This window comes from Rhinopithecus roxellana, chromosome 4, assembly GCF_007565055.1.
Source record: "Rhinopithecus roxellana isolate Shanxi Qingling chromosome 4, ASM756505v1, whole genome shotgun sequence".
Classification (NCBI taxonomy): Eukaryota; Metazoa; Chordata; class Mammalia; order Primates; family Cercopithecidae; genus Rhinopithecus; species Rhinopithecus roxellana.
The window spans coordinates 14,564,123-14,585,712 of record NC_044552.1 but is presented as its reverse complement, the minus strand read 5'-3'; the positions used below and the strand labels follow the sequence as shown (position 1 = coordinate 14,585,712).

At 39.0% G+C, this 21,590-nt stretch overlaps 1 protein-coding gene across 3 annotated transcripts in view; it reads left to right on the top strand.

Moving 5' to 3' along the window:
* FARS2 (phenylalanyl-tRNA synthetase 2, mitochondrial) overlaps positions 1-21,590 on the top strand; it is a 533,375-nt gene that overhangs the window by 310,949 nt on the left and 200,836 nt on the right. The window lies entirely within an intron of this gene.

The following is a 21,590-nucleotide window of genomic DNA, read 5'->3' as shown; positions in this document are numbered from 1 at the left end:
CTCACTCTGTTGCCTGGGCTGGAGTACAGTGGTGCAATCTCAGCTCACTGCAACCTCTGCCTCCCGCTTTCAAGCGATTCTCCTGCCTCAGCCTCCTGAGTAGCAGGGATTACAGGCACCTGCCACTATGCCCAGCTAATTGTTTATATTTTTAGTAGAGACAGGGTTTCACCATGTTGTCCAGGCTAGTCTCAAACTCCTGACCTTGTGATTCACCCACCTGGCCTCCCAAAGTGCTGTGATTACAGGCATGAACCACCGCACCTGGCCAATTTTGTACTTTTTTAATGAACATTTTATCATAATGAAATACCCAACTTTATCACTGATATTTGTCTCTTAAAGTTTACTTTTCATAATATTAATATAGAGACACTGGATTTCTTATGAATAGTGTTTGCATTGTAGATCATTTACTTTCATTCTATGTATTTATGTTAGTTGTACATCTCATAAGCAGCATAAAGTTGGGTCTGTTTTTTAAAAACCAGATTTAGTCCTTGTCTTCTCAGTTGGAGTGTTGAATACACTTACATTTAATATATTAAATAATAACTGACATTCTTGGGCCTAATTATATCATTTTTTAACTTATTTTCCATTTTCCTCATCAATTTTTTATTTATTTTGCTTGAAAATTGAACTTTGTTGTTTTTATTTTGTGTGTGTGTTACATTTTATTTTTTGTTTGTATTTAATTTCATTTTATGATTTCAAATGATTACATATTAATATGCATAATTCATTCATCATGTTTTATCATGAATAAATATTATACAACTTTGTGAAACATTTAGTCACTTTATAATAGTGTAACTTTATTATCCCTCCTGTCTAGGTGGTCAGGTTTTTTTTTTTTCTTTTTTGTCCTAGGACTTTAAAGAGGTCAGGTTATTGCCTTTATTTCTGGTTTTCAGCAATTTGACCTCCATATGACTTCCTATGTATTTTTCTGCTTCAGGATTTACTGTGTTAGGTTAATATCTTTCAAGCATTTTGGAAAATTCTTATCTAGTATCTTTTTTTGTTTGTTTGTTTGAGACAGAGTTTCGCTCTGCCTCTAGGCAGGAGTGCAGTGGCCGGATCTCGGCTCACTGTAACCTCCGCCTCCCGGGTTCACGCCATTCTCCTGCCTCAGCCTCCGGAGTAGCTGGGACTACAGGCGCCGCCACCTCGCCCGGCTAATTTTTTTGTATTATTTTAGTAGAGACGGGGTTTCTCCGTCTTAGCCAGGATGGTCTCGATCTCCTGACTGCGTGATCTGCCCACCTCGGCCTCCCTAAATGCTGGGATTACAGGCTTGAGCCACCGCGCCCGGCCTGGTGATGGTTATTTTAAAGTACTTGTCTGTTAGTTCCAACCACTTAGTTATCTAGTGTTCTTTTGTTGTCGTTTTCCTTTCCTAATCGTGGCTCACGTTTTTCCTGCTTCTTCACTTGTCTGTGTGTGTGTGTGTGTGTGTGTGTCTGTGTGTGTGTGTGTGTGTGTGTGTGTGTGTGTGTGTGTGTCTGTGTGTGTGTGTCTGTGTGTGTGTGTGTGTGTGTCTGTGTGTGTGTGTGTGTGTGTGTGTGTGTGTGTCTGTGTGTGTGTGTCTGTGTGTGTGTGTGTGTGTGTCTGTGTGTGTGTGTGTGTGTGTGTGTCTGTGTGTGTGTGTCTGTGTGTGTGTGTGTGTGTCTGTGTGTGTGTGTGTGTGTGTGTGAATGGACAAAGACTGAGGTAGATAAAATTTATCCCCAGAGGCCGGGCGCGGTGGCTCAAGCCTGTAATCCCAGCACTTTGGGAGGCCGAGACGGGCGGATCACGAGGTCAGGAGATCGAGACCATCCTGGCTAATACGGTGAAACCCCGTCTCTACTAAAAAATACAAAAAACTAGCCGGGCGAGGTGGCGGGCGCCTGTAGTCCCAGCTACTCCGGAGGCTGAGGCAGGAGAATGGCGTGAACCCGGGAGGCGGGGCTTGCAGTGAGCTGAGAGCCGGCCACTGCACTCCAGCCCCGGCGACAGAACGAGACTCCGTCTCAAAAAAAAAAAAAAAAAAAATTTATCCCCAGAAAGCCTTATGCTTTCTACCATCTGGCTACTAAGGTGACTAGGCCAGATCTTTTTGTTCTAATCAGGAGTTGAGTTGGATTTCACATCTGATTTCCTCTTGATGGTGAGATCTAGCCCTGCAGCAGAGTTTGGGATCTAACCATGTGAGATAACAGGATAGCTTTCTGCTTTCCATCCACTTACCAGCTTCTACCACCACCAGCATTTGTAAGCAGAAATATTATGAAGGAGAATTGGCTGGCAGTGAGGGTTAGCTCTGTTTCTCCATTTTCCAATCTGCCATGCCAGCCCATGCTTGGCTGATACAAGTGTGGCTCATTTTCTTCTTATTTCAACAAAATGTCTTTGCCAGTAGCAGGCTAGCTCTTCTGCCTACTCATGCCCCAGTGGTGAAAGCAGCCATCAGTGTCTGTCTACCCTAGAAGGGCTCATCTCTCTCTGGAGTTACACTTATTTATCTTTGTGTACAGATCTCTTCAACTGTATTAGTCCATTTTCATGCTGCTGATAAAGATATACCCGAGACTGGGAAGAAAAAGAGGTTTAATTGGACTTACAGTTCCACATGGCTGGAAAGGCCTCTGAATCATGGCAGGGGGCGAAAGACTCTTCTTACATGGCAGCAGCAAGAGAAAATGGGGAAGGAGCAAAAGCAGAAACCCCTGATAAACCCATCAGATCTTGTGAGACTTAATCACCATCCCAAGAATAGCACAGGAAAGACCTGACCCCCTGATTCGATTACCTCCACCTGAGTTGCTCCCACAACATGTGGGAATTCTGGGAGATACAATTGAAGTTGAGATTTGGGTGGGGACACAGCCAAATCATGTCATCAACTTTAAGGACAGGTATGATTTTTATAAATGTATTTTTTTATTGTTACAGTGAAACACACTGATGTTGTGTGTGCTCATCTGCGTCTTAAACCTTCCTATGTACATATGTATATATGCATATATTTTTGGTTTTACCTTATGAGGACTTTTAAAAACTTCTACTTGAATAATTATCGTTTTATTTTAGCATCAATTCCTTCTAGACTAATTTGAAATAAAGTTGTATCTAATTCACAATAAAACCTGCCTAAGGTTGTAACTTTTTCTCATTCATTTTTTAAATATATTGTAGTTATTTAATCAGCAAACATTTATAGAACACCAACATTGTGCAGAATGGTGTGACACATAAAGACGAAAAACACAGTTACCACCATAATAAAGTGGCTTAAATTCAATTTTAAGTGTACTTACAACAATCTTTTTTATGAGACACAGACATAGTCAGAAATAGACTCTTGATCTCTTGTACTAAATATCATTCTTTTTCTCTTTTCTGCCTTCAAATTTGAAAGCCAATATATGCATACCTGCACTAATATATAATTTTTATAGTTGCCTTTGTGTAACAAACTTAAGAACTTCTAATGGGGCAGTTAGGATTTGTATATTCTTATTTAGTATACATTTATAAAATACTTTGTAAAGTATAGATTATAGATCATACTGTTACCTACGTATTCACTTGTAATTAGTATCTATTCTTGTTAGTTTCCTGTTGCTTAGGTAACCAGTTACCACAAATCTAGTAGCTTAAAACAACATGTATTTATTATTTTACAGATCTAGAGTTCAGAAAACCAAAATCCACCCAACTGGGCTAAAGTTATGGTGTCAGCAGGGCTGATTCCTTCGGTAGGCTCCGGGGAGAATCCACCTTCTTGACTTTTCTGGCTTTTTTTATTATTATTGTTATATTTTAAGTTCTAGGGTCCATGTGCACGACGTGCAGGTTTGTTACATATGTATACATGTGCCATGTTGGTGTGCTGGACCCATTAACTCATCATTTACATTAGGTATATCTCCTAATACTATCCCTCCCCTGTCTCCCCACCCAACAACAGGTCCCGGTGTGTGGTGTTCCCCACCCTGTGTCCAAGTGATCTCATTGTTCAATTTCCACTTATGAGTGAGAACATGGGGGTGTTTGGTTTTCTGTGCTTGCGAACTATCGCCTTTTCTGGCTTTTAAAGGCCATCCTCAGTCCTTGGATCAGAGCCATGCATCACGTTGCCTTTTCTCTCTCCTTCCGTCTTGTGTCACATTGCCTCCTCTTCGACCTTTGCTTCTTTCTTATAAGGACCCTTATGATTATATCAAGCCTTGCTGGGTAATTCAGGATAATCTTCCCATCTCAAAATACTTCTTTTAAAGTAATCCTTTAATACTTTTAATACAAACTAATTCTCTAATACAAAAGGAAATGTAAATTTCCTTTTGAATATAAGGTAATGTATTTCTAGGTTATAGGGATTAGGACATGGATGTCTTTGGGTAGGGTTGGGGGCATTTTTCAGTCTACCACAGTCTTCCCTTTGAGCCTCAAAGAGTCACATCTGTCTTGTGTAAAATACATTCAGCCTATCCCAAGGTCCCACAAACTCTGAACCCATTGCAAAATCAACTCAAAATCCAAAATGTCATCTAAAAATCATCAGCCCCTAAGTCCCATTTCGTTATTTAATTATCTAAAGCTGGTTTATGTGACACTCTGGGTATGATTCATCCTGGGGCAAATTCCTCTCCACCTTTGTACCTGAAACAAGGTACTTACTCCCAAAATACAATGAGTAGGATAGGCATTGGAGAATAGTCATAGACATTTCCATTCAAAAAGGGAGAAAATGAAAGGAGAAAAAAAAGAATCACTGGTTCCAAGCAATTTCAAAATTCAGCCATTAGGTTTCAAGGCCTGGGGATAATTCTCTGTGGCCCTTGGCTTTGCCTTTTTGACCTGTATTTCTACCCTCTCAAATATCCTTCTTTTAAAAAATTTATTTATTTATTTATGAGACCAGGTCTTGCTCTGTCATCAGGCTGGAGCCCAGTGGTGCCATCACAGCTCACTGCAACCTCCACCTCCCAAGCTCACATCTCAGTCTCCCAAGTAGCTGGTACTACAGGCACATGCTACCACACCCAGCCAATTTTTTGTATTTTTAGTACAGAGGATGTCTTGCCGTATTGCCCAGGCTGGTCTTCAACTCCTGGGCTCAAGCATTCTGCTTGCCTTGGCCTCCCACAGTGTCAGGGCTACAGGCATGATGAGCCACTCTGCCTAACCTCCTTTTTTATTAAGGGTGGCATGTATCTGCAGGTGAGTTGTTTCGTTACCCTGGCTTCTGCCTGAAGAATTTGGGGAGTCAGATAGCCTTCTTTCTTTCCTTTTCTTTTTGTTCTTTTCCTTTGTCCCTCTCAGTTCCAGCTGACAGTGTTCCTGATGGTAAATCATTCTCAAAAACTTTGTGGCTCTCCCATGTATGTCATAGGGATTCATTCCATTACACAAGAGGCTCTTCTGCAGATCTGTCTTGAATAATTCATTGCTATTTTTGGCTTCTGCTGAGATGCCTGAGGGGATCCTTGAATCATATGCTTACTTTCTTCAAAGAGCCCTCTGTGTCACTAAATACCTTGATCCTTCGAAACTTCTGAGGCATTAGCAAAGGGGTGTACAGCTGCACTCTTGGCTTACTCTCCAGAGCACTTTTCTGTCAGTGAAACTCCTAACTTTTTGTCTTTCGCAATCTAGATAGGCTAAGAATTTCCCAAATTACCTAATCCTGCTCCTCGTTGCATAGCAGTTCTCTTAATTTGTCTGTTTTCTCCTGCACGAATAAAGCAGGCTGCATTTTCACTGTTTGCTTGGAAATTTCCTCAGCTAAATATCCAAGTTGATTGTTTGCAAGTTTTGCTTTCCACATCCAATTCATCCAATTCTGCCACTGTGAATGAACAAGAATCCCCTCTCCTCCACCTTCCACTAACATGTTCCTCATTTCGTTGCCAGTCCTCACCAGCAGGGCTTTGGACATCTGTATTTCTACCACCAGTATGTTTATGAATATTTGGATATTCTCACACAGTATAGGTTTTCTCTACCATGCTCCTTACTTTTTCCTTGCCTGTCAGAGTCTGTAACATCCATATTTCTGCAAGAGTCTCTTCAAGGCAAAATAGCCATTTAATATCATGGTGCTCCACGTTCTCTACTCCCCATTGACCAATTCCAAGGCTAATTCCACATTTTTATGTATTTGTTACAAGCAGTACCTTACTTCCAGATACAAAAATATGTATTAGTTTCTTGTTGCTGCTCTAATAAATTGCCACAAACTTAGAAGCTTAAAACAATGTGATCTTATTATCTTATATTTTTGGAGGACAGAAATCCAGAATCAGCCTGATTGGCCTAAAGTAAAGGTGTCAGCAGGGCTGGTTCCTTCTGGAGGCTCTGAGGGAGAATGTGCTCCCTTGCCTTTGCCAGTCTAGAGACAGTCCTCAGTTCTTGGCTTATGACAGCATCACATTGCCTTCCCCCATGCCCTGCCTCTTTCCTCTGTAAGCACCTCACCCTCTCTCTGAATTTTTGCCTCCCTCTTCGAAGAACTCTTCTGATTACATGGAACCCACCAGGATATTCAGGATAACCACCTCATCTCAACATCCTTCCTTATTTATATCTATAAACATCTTTTCTAATGTAGGATAACATATTCACAGGTTCCAGGGAGTAAGACATGGACATCTTTGGAAGGGGGCTATTATTTAGTCTATCACTTGTGCCATTTTATATGCTATTTCATCGTGACAGATTGCTTGCCTTCAGGTATAATGGAGTGGTTTGTTTTTAGGGATAAAAAATACGGATAATATTAACGTATTAGCCATTTTCAAATATTTATGTAGAGTAGTCATATTTACATATATAAGAGGGGACTGTATCAACAGAAAACTTGTTTTATCACTACAGTTAACCTGCCTTGAGAAAAATACTTAAAATGATTGTAATCCTGTGCAATCCCAGAGGCTGGGCGAGAAAACGGGGAAAAGGCCTGTTGGCAGCTATGAACTTGTGTTTCCCTGGCCAGGAAACTCTGGAAGCCATTTGGGAATCCTACTGTGCAAGAAGCAGAAATTTCTCTTCCTTGGTCTCCTTTTAGGCCCTCCTAAGTTATGCTCTAGGCTGTGTTGGCTTCTGTGGTGTCTTTCTCTGTGTGGCCTCCACATCCTGTCATGTACATCTTTCTGTCCAGCTGTGGGTCTGTCTCCTGGGGGCTAGCAACAGTCTCTGATTGATGGGACCCTGAGTCCTTACCTGTGCGACTCTTTTCCTGAATACCTTGAAACCCATTGTTTAAATCTAGTCAGTGAGAAACTCAAGTTAAAATGTGATTTTAATTTTTGATTTTCATTTTACATATTTTGAATTAAGTGCTTTGCCTACCATGACTTTCTTTAACCAACCTGGATCTGCGCTTGAGATAAGTGGGTAAACAATATGGTTCTTCTGTTATGCAAGTGATATCTTGTTCTGTCCACCACTACACCTTCCCATGCTATGTTCATTCTGAGTGTTTGGGTCTTTGTTGTATATACTCCTGTCAACTCCCCTGAGGCAAAATTTGCTGTTTCAGTGCATTGAACTGAATATTCAATAATAAAACTTTAATTTATGCTTTGTTTTTTAAACAGTCCAAAATTATGAATTAATATTTAGTCCTACACAGAGCGATACTTGTTATTGAAAATTACTCAACATTGTACACTTTACTTACAGATTTTATTTAGAACTTACTAATTCTGTGTCTGTCCGTAGTGGCTTACAAGGTCAGTCCTCATTTGATGAAATAATTCAGCAATGTTGACTGTTAACTTTCTTCCCAATTGAAGGGTTTTACTGGCTCTCTTCTGAGGCCACAGACTATAATATTTCTAATCCTGAATGGAGTCTCAAATACTTATCACTGCAACAGGAGTAGATGAGAATGGATGGATAGTGGCTGAAAACCTATCACACTACACTCTATCTAGGATGATAATACTTGTAGTTAGTAGTTAATACTTATTTCATCCTTACTCTGTGTCAAGCACTATTATAGAGACTTTCTGTGTCTTAATTTAATTTTCTCAGTAACCCTCTGAGTTCGGACACTGTTATTCTCCCAGTGTTACACATGAGAACGTTGTAGCGGAACCAGCATCTCAATAGCATCGTTAAGTTACCACAGTCTGTGGCTCAGTCAGGGTTTCCAGAAGCCATTCCCTAAAGTTTAACTCATGTATAAAACTCATCGGTGGATTATTCAGAACCAAAGGATTTGAAATTTTTTTTAACAAACCTAAAAATCAGTATACAGTTTACAGAAAAATACAGCATGAAGTTGAAATGATCTAATTTCTGAATGTACTGGTTTGTAGGCTACAGGTATTAATGCTTTGTCAGACCTCACTCTGCAGGTGAATCCCTGGTGGATCTTGTTAAAATGCAGATTCTAATTTGGTGGGTCTGGGGCGGGGCCTGGGATTCTGCATTTCTAACAGTCTCCCAGGTGAAGCTCGTGCTGCTGGTCCGTGAGCCACACTTTGAATCAAAGTAACGATGGGCAAAATTATTTAACTTGTCAGGTCTCAGCTACATCATTGTTCAATTAGATGGTAAAAGGAGAAGCTCTGACTAGGTGGTGAAACTCACTTCCTTCTCTGTCGCACTCTCATTTTGGGTATAACTATTATGATAAGCAGGTCTGTAATTTGATACCTTTTGCACTTAATCTTGAAACTCTTTTCTTTCTTTTTGCCCTAAATTTTATTTCCGTGGATTTCCAACTGTTGTAAAACTATTACACTTGTTTTTTGCTGAAACTCCTTCCTTCCTTTCTTCCTTCCTCCCTTGTATTTTTCAAGGTGAGGAAACTATGTGAATAACTCATTGAGTTTAAATGCACATTTTTAAAAATTATGCTTAAGTCAGAGATTTGCTTGTGCACTTTAATTTGTGACTGGAAAGCGTTAGTATTTACTTCAGAAAAAAGGAAGCTAAAGACGAGGAAAGAAGAGAAAGGGCAAAGAATTTGGAAGCATCAGCAGCAGGGACAGTTACTATGAAACAGTCTTGTATCAACTAGGTCATCTCTGAGGTCAGTCATGCTTAGAGTCCCAGGGAAAACTCTGGACCACAGTTCATCCTTGCTATCACTATGGTAGCAAGCATCAGCCGTGAGCGCTGCATGATATGAGGCCTGGGGGATTCTTAAGGCCAGGGTTGGCTCTTTTGTGCCTTATGGCAATCACAGTTCAATACACTGTTTGCCTGTACATAAATTTGTTGAGGACCTTATAATACTTGCCATTTGTTGAATGCTGTGTATAAGCCATTGAGCTAAATACTTTGCCTATGTTACAGCTTTTATGCACCACAGTGGATGAGGTGAGTACTATAAACCCATTTTATAGATGATGAAACTGAGGCTTAGCACCAGCAAGTAATTCAACCATAATAACTGTAGTAGTAAGTAACAGAGCCAGGATTTTAACCAAAGCTGACTCCAGAGAGCTCCTAATATTGAACTAGTAAGCTGTTACTGTTGCCTATACCAAGCTGCTGTGCTGGATGCTAGAGTAAGGTGAACTTGACAGTCCCTGACTTCAAGTTATTTCTAATCTAGAGGATGAGGCAGATTTATCAAGAGACACTTATAAAATAATATGTGATATGGTTTGGCTCTTTGTCCCCACCCAAATCTTATCTTGAATTGCACTCCCGTAATTCCCCCATGTTGTGGGAGGGACCTGGTGGCAGATAATTTGAATCATGGGAGCAGTTACCCCCATACTATTCTCGTGATAGTGAATAAGTCTCATGACATCTGATGGGCTTATCAGGGGTTTCTGCTTTTGCTTCTTCCTCATTTTCCCTTGTCACTACCATGTAAGAAGTGCCTTTCACCTCCCACTATGATTCTGAGGCCTCCCCAGCCACATGGAACTGTAAGTCCAACTAAACCTCTTTTTCTTCCCAGGATCAGGTATGTCTTCATCAGCAGCATGAAAACAGACTAATACAGTATGTAGCAGTCATGGAACTATACACAGGTGAATGTGGAATTTCACTGATACTGACCAATGAATGTGGCGGTCAAAATTTTCTTCTTCCTTTCTTTAATCCTTTTTTGCTAGTTAATTCTCTAAATCCTTCCATGTCTCTCCAGAATTGTATTAGGCCTTGAGCCTGTGATTACTTGCTAATCTCCTTGGCTTGGAATAGCTTCTAGATCTGGTTTTGCTATCATTATCATAAATGTTGTCTAATAGAGACTTAATGTGGGATTTTGCAGTGTTTCCTCATTCTATTCCCAAATAAATCCAGCTATGAAAATCACATCAGCTTCATTGTATTGCAATGAAATTCATGAATCTCAAACTTTTTCATTATTTCCATGTGTGTTTTTCTCATTTTACATCCCCCAAAAGTATATTAAGTATTTTCTTTTGCTGGAGAAGAGATGTTTATCTCAGAAGAAAACTAATTTTCTGTTAGGGATACAGGAAGAAATGTGAAAGATGACCAATCATAGAACCTTTTATATGTATTCAGTAAGCACTGTTGACTTAAAAATAAGGAGAGGGGCAGTGGCCAAGACTTAGACAAGTTTGTATTGGAATCATTATAGTGCTTATATCTAAAGCATTTATAACAGAGCCTGTCACATTGTAAGCATTTAATCCATGTTAAATATTATTTACATTTTCACCACTACTACTATTCTGTTGTCACCACCACCCCCTGCAACTTCAGATAGTCACTTTTGAAATGGATGATAGGGGCTACTGGAAAAACTATTGCAACCTACAATCTATCTTCTGCTGACTAATGCTTGAAATCTCCCCTTAGAGCTTGCTTCCTTTTGCTTAATACTTTAATCCTAGTTAAACATAACCTGTTCCTTTTGCCTAGAACTGGCTGTGCCTACCTTTCATAATACAACTGGATGGGATTAGTGGGGAGTGTGTAGCTATGGAACACTTTTTTCTGTTTGAAATTGAGTATAGAAATCAGGGTCATTGCGGTGTATTCAACTAACTTAACTATGTTAGTCAAAAGGAAACAGACACTGTTCTGAGAGCAGCAGCCACAGTCCTCACGATTCTCAGTCCCTTGTACCCTCAGTTTCCATCTTCAGCTTGCTCTGCCAACACTGATGTTGTATAACCTTAGACTGATGACGTTAGGACATTTAATTGCCCTGTAGTCTGTGGAGTCCTATGGATTGTGGCCCTCTGCTTGTGTTGAAACCTGCTCCATCAGAGGTCTATGGGCCAATTTTTTTGTGTGAAAAAGGAGATCTTTTGGTATGTTTTACATATTTAGATTATTGTAACTCCATATTTCTTTCTTGAGAAAGAAAGAAAGAAAGAGAGAGAGAGAGAGAGACACAGAAAGAAAGAAAGAAAGAAAGAAAGAAAGAAAGAAAGAAAGAAAGAAAGAAAGAAAGAAAGAAAGAAAGAAAGAAAGAAAGAAAGAAAGAAAGAAAGAAAGAAAGAAAGAAAGAAAGAAAGAAAGAAAGGCGGGCAGAAAGAAAGAATGAACAGACGAACTGTGTCCTCAGCATTTTCTTACAGTTTTCTTGTCGTGTAGATTGGAAGAATATTAAACATATTCAATATCCTTGTTGCATTTTCTTGGCTATTAACCTTATGGAAGTAAATATATAAGAACTTTCTATTTATAGATAGCATATTAAACCTTAAATCTTGCCAACAGTCTATAAAATACTGTATTTTAGGAATCATCTATCCGACTAAAGAAGTTTTGGTACTTCTGTCCCTGGAATCAGAGAAATACTTTTATACTGCACAGAATCACCTAAACTGTATATTTAACAGTTGGTGGATTATAGAGTTAAAAAGTTATAGTTGTAGAAAGAGATCATCAGAATAGGGACCAGAAACAAATACCAGTTTGAAAGAACTGACATAGAAAGAAAGGTCATGTCAATTAACTGATGATGGACAAGTTAATGTTTGTTTTTTCCCCTGGATGTGAAATGGGAAGTAATTGTTACAGGGTGGTAGTAGGGATGACTTTGGCTTCAACCAAGAGAAGACCCAGCTAAGAATGGCTTAAATAAGAACAACAGCACACACCCGCAATGATGTCAGGGCTCTAAAACACTGAACATTTTAATCTCAGATTTGTCCCCTCAAGATTGAAGGATGGTGACAGGACCACCAAGCATTACCTCTTATGACAAAGTCTAGAGGCAGAAAATGGAACACATTTGCTTCCTTTTCATAAGAGTGAGGGAGAGTTTTTCAGGGAGACCTCAGCAGATTTCCCTCACATCTCATTTTCAAGGTAGTTGGAGTGGTCTGTGAAGTTAGCCTGTTATTTTTTATTTATTTATTTATTTATTTTTTGAGACGTAGTCTCGCTCTGTCGCCCAGGCTGGAGTGCAGTGGCCGAATCTCAGCTCACTGCAAGCTCTGCCTCCCTGGTTCATGCCATTCTCCTGCCTCAGCCTCCCAAGTAGCTGGGACTACAGGCTCCTGCCACCACGCCTGGCTAGCTTTTTGTATTTTTTAGTAGAGACTGGGTTTCACCGTGTTAACCAGGATGGTCTCGATCTCCTGACCTCGTGATCCGACCGTCTCGGCCTCCCAAAGTGCTGGGATTACAGGCTTGAGCCACCTCACCTGGCCTGTTATTTTCTGATATTCGTACTAAGCTCTTGTCAGTAAAGCTTATGCTTTTGCATTATTTCACAACGAACAATGCCACATGTATACAATTATGGCCTATCAAGAAAGATATCTCTTGTTACTGTAGATATTTTTATGAACAGGTAGTCACTTATTAAATGGATGATAGGGGCTACTGGAAAAACTACTGCAACCTGCAATCTATCTTCTGCTGACTAATGCTTGAAATCTCCCCTTAGAGCTCACTTCCTGTAGTTTAATACTTTAATCCTAGTTAAAAGTAACATGTTCCTTTTGCCTAGAACTGGCTGTGCCTGCCTTTCATAGAACAACTGGATGGATTAGTGGGAAGTGTGTAGTTATGGAACACTTTTTTCTGTTTGAAATTGAGTGTAGAAATCAGGGTCATTGTGGTGCATTCAACTCACTTAACTCTATTGGTCAAAAGGAAAAAGGGCTGAAAACTAACTTTACACAACTTAGGAGTTAGATCTTCAGAGTTACAAAGGAACTCTCAAATGTTGATCAGAACTAATTCAAATGGAAAAGTCAAGGTTCATATTAACGTTCTAGGGACCAAATTAAGTCAAAGTAATTTACAGAGTAAGAGTAATTAGTTAAGAAAGGTAAATGTAGTTTTTCTGTGTCGTTAACTTCCCTCATCCTGTACAAAAGAACAAACACATTTCTTCACTATTTCAGTCAGAGGCTCATTCTACTCCTTTTACTCAGAGGGTAAGAGGAGCACATGGGCACACCTGAGATGTGAAGAATTGAAGGCTGCCTGTATTTATACAGAGAAATGAGTTACTTTGTAGGTAGAGTGTCACATGGCTTTTCAAACTTCGTGCATTTATACTGGCATTTTCTGTGTGTAATCTTGCAACCTTGAAGATGAAGGAGGATAAAGTACATAAAGTACTGCTTCCTTTAACCACATTCTTCATCTTCAAATGAAGGTTGACAACCCTTGTAAGAGTTCATATGGCAGAGTTTGAACTCTTGGGTAACTATGATTTGAGAAGCGATTGTGCATCTATTTTGATTCATTTTTAAAATGATGATAAGTTCTAAACGTATGTTTCTGGATTTAACTTGCTAACAAAAATGTATAACTGTGTGCCTACCAGCCAGCTATCTACCTCTGTCAAATCCTAAGATTTTACTACAGATTTTTTTAAAGAGTATAAGTGGTTAGACTCAGGGACCTCTCGCCTGTAATCCCAGCACTTTGGGAGGCTGAGGCAGGAAGATCACTTGAGCCCAGGCATTTGAGACCAGCCTGGGCAACATAGAGAGACCCCGCCTTTACAGAAAAAATAAAAATAAATTAGCTGGACATGGTGGTGCACCTGTGGTACCCGCTACTTGGTTGGCTAGGCAGGAAGATTGCTTGAGCCAGGGAGGTTGAGGCTGCAGTGAGCTCTGATCATGCCTCTGCACTCCAGCCTGGGCAACAGAGTGAGACCCTATCTCAAAGCAAACAAACAAACAAACAAAAAAAGTAAAAGCATTAGAAATGCAGTTGAAACACCTGTGTCTCCCTGATTTCATTCTGCTTCCCAGTCTCCCCAGAGGTCATCACTAGCTGCAGTTTGATATTTACCATTCTCGTGTTCTTACTCCATTTGTATGTGTCCAAAAAACATTTTGTAGGATTGCTTCAAAATTTATATTATATGGTCAAATTCGCTAAAATATAGAAATCCAGAGAGGTTTTCTGGAAATGTGTTGAGCAAATTCTAAAATGTATATGGAAATGTAGAGGGCCAAGAATAGCCAAATAACGAATGTTGAAGGATTTGCTTAATCTTATGTCGTCTTTTTGAAAAGCGATAGTAATTGTGAGAATGTGGAACTGATGCAGGGATCAACACAAAGGCCCGTGGAATGCAGTAAGGAGCTTGGAGGCACACCTGCACACTATGCCGGATTTACGGCAGTACTAGCACTATGGAACAGAGGCAAGAGGGCAAGGCTTCTGTGTGAATGGAGTAGGGATAATTGGGTATCCACATGGAAAAAAATGAAACGACCCCATATTTATAATTGTTCAAACATGAATTCCAGGGGATTCATAGATCTAAATGTGAAAAGCAATTTATTAGCTTACTGCCTTTGAAAAAGCCATTTTACCATGAGTGATTCTTTCATTCTTTTTGGAGTAAATTGAATTGAGGAGATTGAACTAAATGAACTATGGTAATGTAAAATTAAAACCTAATTAAATGTCTGCTCTTCAAAGTTTTGAAATGAGTATTTACTTAAAGTGCTTCCTGTAAGTTTTTTGTAAAGCATTTTATCAAATTAGGGGTGTTTCCTTCTACTTTGAGTTTGCTAAAAGTTTTTGTTACAAATGAATGCTAAAATTTATTAAACCCTTCTATGTATTTTGAGATGATCTCATGATTTCTGGCTTTATTCTGTTAATCTTGTGACATTTAGTGATTGTTTTTTGAATGTGAAACCAATATTTTATTCCTGAAATATATATAACTTGGTTGCAAAATATTACCATTTTATATACTTGTGGATTTTATTTGTTAATATTTCTTTAGGATTTCTAACTCTGTGTTCAGGGATGAACTAGGCCTTTAATTTCCTGTGTTTGTTACGATCTTCTCAGGTTTTGATGTTAAGATTATGATATCCTCATAAAACTAGTTTAGAAGTTATTTCTATTTTCTAGCCTCTGGAAGAGTATTTTGAAGTTTTATGTTATTTATTATTTGAAGATTTATGTTAAGTGTTTGATCAAATTTACTAGTGAAGTCACCTGGGGCTGTGGAAAGTTTTTAAATTACAATTATATTTTTAATTAGTTATTAGGCTATTCAGATTTTCTGTTTTATTTTGTATCAGTTTTGATAAATTGTGTTTTTTTTCTAGGGATTTGTCTATTTTTAAATTTTCATATGTATTGGCACAGCTGGGCGTTGTGGCTCACGCCTGTAATCTCAACACTTTGGGGGACAGAGACCCGCAGATCACTTGAGGCCAAGAGTTTGAGACCAGCCTGGCCAACATGGTGAGACCCTGTCTCTACTAAAAATACAAAAAAAAAAAAAAAAAAAAAAAAAAATAGCTGGGTGCAGTGGCTCATGCCTGTAATCCCAGCTACTTGGGAGGCTGAGGCACAAAAATTGCTTGAACCCGAGTGGTAGAGGTTGCAGTGAGCTGAGATCATGCCACTGCACTCCAGCCTGGGTGACAGAACAAGACTCCATCTCAAAAACAAATACAAACGAAAAAATGTACTGGCCTAAAGCTGTTGGTCATATTCTCTTAATATATTGATTTAAAAAAACCACTATTTTAAATTAGTCAATGGTTGAGCATCATTGTTAATATTTTATCAAATTTTGCACACACCTTTTTTTTTTTGTTTGGCATGCCAAACCTTAGAGTTTGCTTTTCTTCTTTTTTTTTTGTGAGACGGAGTCTCTCTCTGTCACCCAGGCTGGAGTGCAGTGGCCGGATCTCAGCTCACTGCAAGCTCCGCCTCCCGGGTTCACGCCATTCTGCCTCAGCCTCCCGAGCAGCTGGGACTACAGGCACCCGCCACCTCGCCCGGCTAGTTTTGTTGTATTTTTAGTAGAGACGGGGTTTCACCATTCACAGGGTGGTCTCGATCTCCTGACCTCGTGATCCACCCACCTCGGCCTCCCAAAGTGCTGGGATTACAGGCGTGAGCCACCGCACCTAGTACTTTCCCAGTCCTTTTCTTCTTAATGAAGTATATTGTTTGAGTATTTGTTTCTGTGAGGGGTTATGAGTGGTATATTCTTTTGGTCTTTGTATATCTGAAAATGTCTTCATGTTACTCCCATTCTTGAATGGCAGTTTAACAGGGCATAACATTCTGGAAAGGAAGTCATTCTCCCTTAGGACTTTGAAGATGCTACTTCTGCCTTCTGGAAAAGTCTAATATTAATCAAATTGTTGTTTCTTTGTAGATAATAATGCCTTTTATTTGGGGTGATGTTTAAGAATTTCTGTTTAAATTTGGCATTCCCCAATTTTAATATGACACATTTTGGTTTGGATTTGTTTTTCTTTATCCCACTGAGAATTTGGAGGGTATTTTTGTTCTGAGATTCATATAGTTATTCAACTCTAGAAAAGTCTTAGTTATTACTCTCCTTGAATAGTGGCTCTCTTAGATTCTCTCTGTTATCTTCTCTGGGTTTCCTATTGTATATTGGAGCTTCTTAGTTATCAGTTATCTTAACTATTTTTTGGCATTTCTTATTTCTTTGTCTTGTATTGGTGAATTTGTCAGTACTTTCTACCAATTTAATAATTTCCTCTGTAATTGCTTTTAAAAATGGTTACTTTGTTGAGTAATTTGAATATCTTCAGTATGCTTATTTCAAAGCCTTTAGCTATTCTGTATTTTTTTTAATCTAAAATGAGTTCATATTCTTGTTGTTGATTTAATTGGTTGTGTTTCTTCATATAATTTTTCTGTGTTTCAACATCTGACTTTGCAAGCTTATTTTGAATACACGCTCATTTTCCCCCATTTTTTATTATCACCACTTGTCCATCTTGTCTACCAACTTTTTATGGCATCCTCTTATCCCTAGGGTGCCCAGTTAAAAACTGGTCTTTTAATGGCATTATAGAGTGCTTGCCTTCTGATTATATTGTCACCAGGTAGTGGGGATTTTGGCTCAATACCTGATCAAGAGTATCTTGAGTATCTCTTTTTCCTGTGGCTTCCTGTAAAGCAGTAGGTGATTCAAAGCATGAACTCATAGCAGCATCATGACAGGATGTTGGAATGAGGCTCCAAGGAAATAATTTCCTTAATATTTAGGTTTTTGGATCAGTGTTCATCAGAAAGCAAGTTATATGGCATGTGTCTGTGTTTGTTATGTCAGCCTTTTCCCTGCCCTGACATTTATTGGCACAGCCCATTCCCACAGATGTATATTTTATGTAAGTCAGTCAAATGGATATTCTTAAAATGACAACGTTGACTCTACTGTAATTTATATATATACATACACACACAGACACACAATGTTTTTCACTGCATTAAATCTTTGTAATATAAAATTAACTATTTAACCGTTTTTTTCTTTTCTTTTCTTTTTTTTTAAGATGGAGTTTCGCTTGCTGCCCAACCTAGAGTGCAATGGCGCATCTAGGCTCACTGCAACCTCCGTCTCCCAGGTTCAAGCGATTCTCCTGCCTAGGTCTCCTGAGTAGCTGGGATTACTGGCACCTGCCACCATGCCCAGCTAATTTTTGTTTTTTGTTTTTCTTTTTTGTTTTTGTGGATTTAAGGAGCAGAAAGTTTAATAGGCAAGAAGGAAGGGAGAAGAAAGAAGGAAGAAGCTGCCCTGTACAGAGACAGAGGGAGGGGGGCTCCAAAGTCAAAAGAAGAGGTCCCCACCTGCCAGGTATATATGCAGAGGCTGGAGGAGGCAGTATTTGATTTGCATAGGGCTCAGGGGATTGGTTTGACTAGACATGTCATTCATGTAGCCCATGAAAATGCTGGCCCCTCCCACCCTAGCTTTCAATATGCAAATGCACGGCACCATGATGTTATACACAGGTGGGAATTTGTGGGGGCGGCCGTGTTGCCAGGAACATGTGGGGAAAGAACAAGAAGACTGAGGGAATCTCCGTGTTTGGGTAGACCCAGTTTCTAATGGACAGTATTTGCATATCAAAAGTTACTGGCCTGGCTCTGAGAGCCAGGGCTTTACAAGAAACTTTTCCAGAGATGCTTTAAAAAATGAAAACTTCCCAAGGACCCCTTTTCCTACATCATTCCCCCCATGGAGATGCCACACTAACTGCTGTTGGGGGCTTTGGGTGAGGACTCTTTCTGGCTACTTCTTGCTGAAAAGGGGTTTCGAACGGGGAAGAGTAGCTAGGGCTCCGCCTAGGCTCGATCTAAGGGTCCTGGGAAGAATGGCGTGTCCGTGTGCGGTTCAGCTGATAGCACCATTTGGACTTCGATTGCTTCTTGGCGAGAAGAAACAATTTGAGTTATAGTATTAAGTACACAGAGTCCAAATATCAATGCAAGATATATAAGCAAGAAAGTGCTTAATAAAGAGTTAACCAATTCCGTAAAGAAGCCTGGAGTTTATTAAAGAGGGATCGCAGCCCCTCAGGGCTGAAGCCGGCCTTTTCCCTGAGCCTGTCAATAATTTTGGTTTGATGTTTAAGTACCTGTAGATTTTCTTCTACTTTACTAGAGGTGTTAATCCAAAAGCAGCATGTTTCATTTAAAACTGCATTACTAAACCCAGTAAAAAGTCCTAGCAGACTCAGTGATAGTAAAACTTTAATGCTTCCTTTTTGTCAACTATTATCCCTGTTATAAGGATAATAATTAAGCAAAATACTATAGCAATGGAAACTCTGTCCAATATTTCACTTAGAAGGTGCCACCATGTATAACCCTATCGCAAATAGTAGAGTGAGGACAGCAATTCCCACAAATGTGGTGTGGGTAGGTAATTTCCATCTAAAATTTTACTTGCTAAGATATAGAATTCCCCGTTGGGGGTCTATGAAGTTCCTTGCTTTTATTTTCCCAAAGAAAGAAACCTCTGGGTTATGGGCACCTTACTCATTTTCATTACCTGGCAGAATTTGCAAGATAATTGCCCAGAACCAGCATATTGATTCACATTTTTATGTTACGCATCCCTTTTTTTTTCCAAGTTGCAGATCACCACTTGATTCACAGGAATAAGCGGGGTTAGTCTAAAATGTAGACAAAAAGCTTAAAAACAATTAATGAGACTAGGATTTAATGACAAATGTATGATAAGCTTTGGAGCAAAATTTTTCTCTCCAGTTCTTATTTTTGGTAAAAACTAATTATGAATAAACTTTAGTCTTATACTTGGCCTGATTATTTGCATAAAGTGCAGCAAGAATGGTTATTTTTACGTAAACCTTTTGGAGTGACTTTGATGAAACTGTTCCACAAGGAATTTCAGATAAGACTTTTAAAGCCAAGCCCAGCCATGGGTTTGTATCCTCTAATACCTGTGTGTTGGGGGATCCTCTCCTCTTGAGGTCCCAAGATAAACTTGAAGCTTCCAGACCTATTAGAAAGTGACATTCTTTACTGACCACAGGTTAGGAACCCTTTGCAGAGACTGTGCAGACAAGATATGAGGCCAGTTCTTCCCAAGGGGCCTTTTTTTATTGGTTGCATGTCAAGCTTGATTCCTTAAAGGGAAACACACCCTTTCAGTCAAAGCCTTAGTGAAATAACCAGTTTTTCCAGTTGTGTCCTTCGACGAAGAAAAATGGATTCTGACTACACTGATGCAAACAACTATATTGCCATAAGTTAAGAGTACTCACAGATAGTTTCCAAATTCTAGAGGAACCAGGCAGAGAAAAATAAACATGCTCCAAATTTTGTTCTCAGGAGTATACCTTACTCAATTATTAAAGGCCATAAATAGTTTAAAATAACTTTCCTCAACTCTGAAAATCAAAACAAGGATCAGCAATATTCCAAGCAAAAGTTAAAAAGGTTAATTTAACTTTCTGAGTGTAGTCCACTTAGTGAACTTTTGTTTTGCTTGATATTTGTCAACATGTCAGTTCTTTATGAGTCCTGTCGTTCTTTATTTCAATGTTACAATCTTTAAAGCTTTTAAAAACCTGCGTTTGAGAACACCTGTTAAAGTCCTTAATATAGCTTGATTATAAACTGTCTTTTGAGAAGGAACAAAGCAAGACAACAATTGTTTGCAAACGACAGATTTCCAGGATAGTTATAGTTAAAAACATGACTGACAAGTTTATTTATCTTCGTGGTTTACAATAACTTTACCATTAATTATGATTGATAGCATATGCTTACACATTAGCATTTAGAAATCCCATACAATTTTGGAACATATATTGTATTATTCACCAAAATATAACTTAAAGAAGATTGGACATCATTTCGGCAATCTCGTGTGACTAAACATCTAAGATGATCCCATTTACCTCTTTTCTGAATGTTTCAGGGGCCTTCTGAACTATCCAAAGAGCCAGACATCACAAAGGACAATTTCCAGATTGCCACAAATTATTTTGCCAAAATGATGACTCAAAAGGCAAAAACCTTTCATTAGCCTTTACTATGACATGAAAAGTTTGTGCAAAGCCAAATTTTACCCTTGCATTAGTTTATTAATGTTAACCCCAATTCGTTTACATGAAATCGTATGGATTATTCCATCTAATCCTAACCAATTTGACCATGAGGTGAAATCTTTACAAACCTTTTATAACACTTTTACTAAAGGGCAGGTTAGTGTCTTAGGACCTCCTTGCTATGCTTTTATTTTAATGCTTAATTTATGAGAAGACCATCTAGATGCTATGGGAGAAGACAGTGTAGTGCTTGTACCGTGCATTTCATTGCAAGGCAACCCAAAGCCAATTGGTTTATTTTGTAATCAGCCCATCCCTGATGGGAGTCTCATCTCCCAGTGTGGGGTGGGGATGTTTCTGTATCTTCCAGGTGGTCAAGAGCATGCTTTTCTGATTTATAACTACTATCAGCCGTCCCTTACAGTGTATTTTCTACCTAGTTACTACACACCAAAGCTCTCTCATAATGCAAAGTCAATTTCTGATACCCCCAAAACTCAAAACAGTTCAGATAACACAAGCAAAACAGAACAGAGCCTTTGATTTTGAGAGGGATTTAGCTCCTTTTAATTCCCAGGGTTTCATGAGGAAAACAGAGATTTTTCCCCAAAACAGGCTTTGTGACACCTCCTCTGTTTTTCCCCAGAAGTCCCATACTAGCAGAAGTTATTTTAGGGCCTTCTATGCACGCGTTAAGAGTGGCAAGACAAAAAATGGAAAAAAATAATTCAGTCAACTGAGAAGAAAAGAGCCTTCTTCCAGAAAAACAAGATTCAAGAAGAGAAAAACATAAAGGCCTTTTAAATACACCTACAACTTGAATATCTACTTTTAATTAAGCTGTGCACTCTTTAAGAA